The following is a 6000-nucleotide window of genomic DNA, read 5'->3' on the forward strand; positions in this document are numbered from 1 at the left end:
CAACCAATCAGATTCCACCTTTCATTTTCCAAAGAGTCTGTGAGGAATGAAAGGTGGAATCTGATTGGTTGCTAGGGGCAACGGAGCCAGTTTCAATTTACACCATGGTTGATAAATCTCCCCCACAGTGTACAATTTTGAACTACAGTAGTTGTGTTGTGATCAGCATTTTTGTCCACGGTTTGTGGATAGTTTGCGGATCGTGGAAACTGTAATAGATTTCCATGGGAAAGGTGCTGCAATTGTGGTCCACACTACAACATGTCCTTTTTTTTTGCAGAACACAAATGCAGAGAAAAACAATGAGTATGTGTGAAAAGTGATCTATCATTGCCAACAATTGCGGATCCGCAAATATAGACACTTTTTGTGAACGTGTGAATGAGGCCTAACAGAGAGAGAGAGAGCAGGAAATCTTTGAATAGATGGGGCTAAATAGTAGTAAATTTATAGTGAAGACTATTAAGTAAGTTGTTTAATTGTACATTCAGGAAGCAAATGAACAATAAAGAAATGATTGCAAAGGTGTCCAGAGCTTTTGTGTTTGCAACTGTTGCAACATATCATCTACGTGTTTTAACTGTTCACCTCATCTGTCTGGACACACCTACATATCTCCAGCTATGTCTTTGCCAGTAAATCAGCCAGTTTATTTCTGCATGCCAGGCTGAACATATTTATTCATGCATACATAACACTGATGAGAATGACAAATGCCACATAGCATTAGAGCTACTCATGAACAAGGCATTACAAAGTGTGTATCAGTGATTATATATAGGACTGCAGCAACACATTACATTGAGGTACTGAGGCAGGCAGGATTCCGAGCAGAGTTTGAGGCAGGATTTCCGCTTGGAATTTCCACCTGCTTTACTCAGTGTGAACATACCTTTATAGCACAAGGCAACTGCAGTGGTGTCATACAGCAAAATAAGATGGAAACAACCTTGTAACATTTGCTGATAATTATTTATTGTTTTTTAAGACAATAATGATAGCAGGTTGGCCTTCCCATGGTCTCTAAATTCCCTGTTGCACACTACGTTCTCTGCTCTCCCTCGCTCTATTAAACAGTGTTATATTCAGGGACACTGTTGCAGCGTGGAAGACCATCAGAACCAAGCTAGCATTATCTCATAAGATCAGCAAATTTATGACGCTATGAGACTAGCACGAGGGGACTAGCACGAGTGAGAGATGTTCTGCATGACTCGGAATCACGTCTACTGACCTGGTTAGAGGTTCAGGCTCGTCATAGGTTGCCACCGGGACACTTCTTAGCGTACAATCAGGTAGCTTCATTCTTATCTTCCAGACTCCAAGATTGGACTAAAGAATGTGAGGTAGGAATCCTGGATAGTTATGTGGGGTCTGAGATGGCAGGGCATTCATTGTCTTCCCTGTACCAGGACCTTAAAAACGCGGACACAACTAGCATTGCCCGATCTATATTCGCATATTGGGAAAGGACATTAGGCGCTCCCAACCTACTCAAGCCTATTCTGCAAGGATGGGAGGCTGTTCGTGGCTCAGTGGTGAACGAACGCTGGTGGGAGACTCATTTTAAGATCTTACATCATGCCACATATAGATTTACTGTACGCTACCAAAATCACCCTCTCATCCTGACAGAATAACGGCGTGCCCTAATTGTTCTACTTCAGGTACAGACTTGATGCATGGCCTGCTCACCTGTCCCAGGGTGGCCCAATATTGGGAATCTTTGGCTAACCTATTACAGCATAAGCTGAAATTAAGCCTGACAATAGATGCGCAAACCATCCTCTTGCATATTTCCCCAGAAGATAGGCCTATGTCCCGATTAGTACATATATTTATTCTGGTGGCCAAAAGATGCCTCCTGGCTAAATGGGTGACGTCAGATATGCCCACCATGTCCGAAGTGCTCATTCAGGTTAAATATTATCTTAGAATGGATCAATTGGAAACGAAACAACAAAAGGAAAAGATGGTTAAATCATTCTTTACCAAATGGAAAACCTTTATTACCGCCTTCCTCACTTCCCAAGAGATTAAACAGATGGTATCCCCATTTACACAGACCGGATGGTATCTGAAAGGGGCTCTGGCAGGCTCTCTGTGGAGATTGCAAGTATGAGAGATGGTAGGAGGGAGTGTTTGAGATGGCGGGGGGCCTGGGGGCACCTTTTTCTTGGAGGGTCTATGATCCGTCTGTATGTTTGCTTTTCATTTTTCTTTTGAGGATTTGTGGGGCCGGGAGGGTCACCCTCGCAGGAAAGGAGGGGGGGGGGACGTGCAACATGGTGTCTCCATTCGGTGTAATGGTATCTAGGAGGTGGGGTGTGAGAAGGACTGTAAGCAGAAGGTCGCGGAGGTTCAGCATGTGTATTGAAAGGCGTCCAATGTAAGATCTGTCTATGTTCATATGTCTATGTCTCTGTTCATGGAAATAGTGTCAATTGTTTAAGTGGAGAGGCGCAGAGAAAGAAGGCGCGCAATCCCTCCCATAGACAGCCTGTAGGACACTGAGGCTGGCAGGATTCCGCAGAGGAGAGTTCCGTCGTAGAATTGTGACTCTTTTACTCCATGTGAACTGGCCCTAAATGCTCATTTAGGTGCTAAATAGCAAAAAGTTATTTATAGTACTCTGAAGCAAAATATGTAAGAGCGTACCTTCGCGAAACAGCTGTCACACTGCCACGCTGATTAAGGAGGTCTGGCGTTCCTGTTGTGCTTGTCCTGCAATGGCGTTTTTAGGAAGATATAAACAAATATAAAAGTTTTAACGGTGAGTGCCCTCTCCAATTATTATTATTTTTTTTTTACATATATACAGTAAATATATATATATATATATATATATATATATATTGAAGCTTCATCTATCAGTACAGCAGTAGTGAGCACACCACGTTCAGGCTTGGATTGGCCTACAGGGGAACAGGGGAATCCCCCGGTGGGCCCTACCCCTTGGTGGGCCCCTGGCAGGAGGTGGGCCTCCCTGTCTGACTCTTTCTACCAGAGAATAAAAACTATTTCTATGCTATAGAAGCACAGACAATTATATGTAAGGTACCATGTGTCTTCTTGGTTTAACAGCATCTAACAACGTCAGCAGTTTGGAACGCGAATTACAGTTGACAGAAGTCTCGTAACAAATGATAGTCAGGGAGTGGAGTGTGGGAAGATAATAAAAAACTATACTCACCAGTCCCGGTGCCCCTGGACAGCGCTCTCTCCCACAGCTGCTGGAAGTTTTTCAGTCATTTTCGACCAGGTTCTGTGTATGTCACGGCCTCAGCTCAATGTCACATACTCGCCTGATGGATTGCCTGCTCAGCCAGTCAATGACTGCAGTGGTGTCCATCCCCAGTCAGTGATTGGCTGAGTGGGCACATTAAGGAAGAGCTTCGGGGGCACAGGGATGGGTAAGTATACTTTCTTTATCATGTTCCTGCCTACCTGAGATTTGTTAGTTTCATGGGACTTCTACTTTCAAGAAACTTAAGTGGCAGGTTATGCTGTTCGCATAGACTGACTGAAGAGTTACTAGTAGTGAGCCAGCATTGCTGGTCACATACACAGCTCTGTGCAAGGTCACTATAGTAATGTGAAAGGTTTGGTGCTTATTATATCTGTTGTAAGATATGGTGGGCCCCAAGAATCAAATTCCCAGGTGGGCCCAAGGTGGTGCTCCCCCTAAAATCCATAGGATAGGGGATGTCAAGCTAAGAAAAAAATCTTTCAAATCAACTGGTGTCACAAAGTTATTTAGATTTTTAATTTATTTCTACTAAAACCCCTCAAGCCTTCCAGTACTTATCAGCTGCTGTATGTCCTGCAGGACGTAGTGTATTCTTTCCAGTCTGACACATTGCTCTCTGCTTCCACCTTTGTCCATGCCAGGAACTTACTTTGGACAGTTACTTACTTTGGCAGCAGATATTAATGTGTCAGACTGGAAATAATAACCACTTCCTGCTGAACATACAGCAGCTAATAAGTACTGGAATACTGGAGATTTTTTTTGATAGAAGTACGAATTTCTGGCACCAGTTTATTTGCAATAATGTTTTTTTTGCTGGAGTACCCCTTTAATACTGTGGACTATTTTACTTTTAAACAACTTGACAGCCCCTTTTGTACAGTCAGTGCAGTTTCTCCATTAATCAACTAATCGGGTGATCACCGATTTCCTATGACAGCCTGGGAAATGTAGTAATACTCTTTGGCTGCCCTTTCCACATACAACAAAATCAGATTGTCAGCTGTCTCATTCATGTTAACAATGTCCGCCGTATATAACTGTATAACAGTGGTTTTCTAAACTGTGTATAGAGATGTCTGTGAACCACAAGTGTCCCTCCAAAAAGTTGTGAGGTATGGAGGAAGGGCTGACTGCAAAGCATTATGGGGAAGCTTGATGTCATGTGTTTTCAGTCATCATCATCATCATAAGATTTTACAGTAATGGAGCAGCTTTATCAACCTGCCAGAGACAAAACACAATCTAATTTGCCTATAGCAACCAATCACAGATCACCTTTCATATATTAACAAGCTCTTATAAAATTAAAGCTGAGCTCTAATTGGTTGCTATGGGCAGATTAGACTGTCTAAATTGTGCATGGCAACCAATCACAGTTCAGCTTTTATTTTACCAGAGTAATTTGAGAAATGAAAGCTGAGCTGTGATTGGTTGCTATGGGCCACATCAAACCATATTATTTAGTGTTCTTAGTGTGGCCTAACCATAGGCTGTTTGCTTGGTCACAAGTGTGTTTAGTGACCTCTGCAGTAAAGCACATCGCCAGTCATTAATGGGTTAATGCTTCAGATGTGTTTACCTGCAGTAACCATGGCAACCATGCACTGTGATGACAAGCGCTTATGTCATAAAGAAGGTTCCATAAAGCAATGCACCGTGCCCTGATCAGTGCCATCTTGGATGCGCCAGAGGACCTTGAGCTTTACTAATTTACTGCCCCCTACCCTTGATGAAATTTGGAGGTTCTAGCAGGGGACCTGGATCTGTGAAGGAGAAGAGATACAGCCGCCTAGCCATCAATAAGGTGACAGACATTGCAGCCTCATCTCTCTCACATCCAGTTTATTATACTTATAGTATGGTATTACCCTCTAAGCCCAGGGGAGGGGCAGCTCTCCAGCCATGGCTCCCTCGAGGTTTCCCCCACAGGGGGTTTTTCCTTGCCTGAGTGCTGGAGGATGACTCTTCGTGAGTCGGGGGTCTGCCATTTTCAGTGTCATGTAATTTTAAATAAAATTGGGACCCTTTGACACCTGATTACAATGTGTTATGTCTTTATTTTGCGTTCTTTGGTTTAACTTGGGGGAGTTGGGGGTCCATGACATATTGCAGAGTCATAAAGCTGGACATCTGCCTGCTACACAGATCTATCACCTGCACAATGCATAAAAGTAGTATAGAGCGGTGGCTGGTGGAACTCCTGCTTGTATGTGAGTATCCCTGGATTAAAGGAACACTCAAATCTTGAAGAAAAAACATGCATCACAAGGTTTATACCTACATCTACAAGGTTTGTCAAAAGGTTTTATCAAGTGACAGGGTCACACCAACCATAGCAACATGGACACCACCATAAATATACATCTAATATACACAACCCAGTGGATCTTGTGTGTGTGGGCAGGATCAGGGGCAAGGCAGAGTATTGTGCCCCCACACCCATGCATGCAGGTGTGGGCTAGGTAGCTGCCCCCCCCCCCTGAAAAATCCATAGGATAGGGGATATCGAGCTGATTGGTTGGGGTCCCAGTGGTTATGAGAATGCGGGAAACATGTCCCCCTCAAATAAACAGTGGGGACAGTGCTCCATTAATTCTCTTTAGGGCTTGTTATCCCTTATCCTGTGAATAACTAGGAGAGGGGTATGTTCTCATGTACTATATGGCTGGATTCAGACTAGGCGTTTTTCAGAAATATGTCATATGTCATTTTTGGGGTTCAAAAACGCAGAGACCAGAGGTTAGTCA

This window comes from Dendropsophus ebraccatus, chromosome 11 (assembly GCF_027789765.1).
Source record: "Dendropsophus ebraccatus isolate aDenEbr1 chromosome 11, aDenEbr1.pat, whole genome shotgun sequence".
Classification (NCBI taxonomy): domain Eukaryota; kingdom Metazoa; phylum Chordata; class Amphibia; order Anura; family Hylidae; genus Dendropsophus; species Dendropsophus ebraccatus.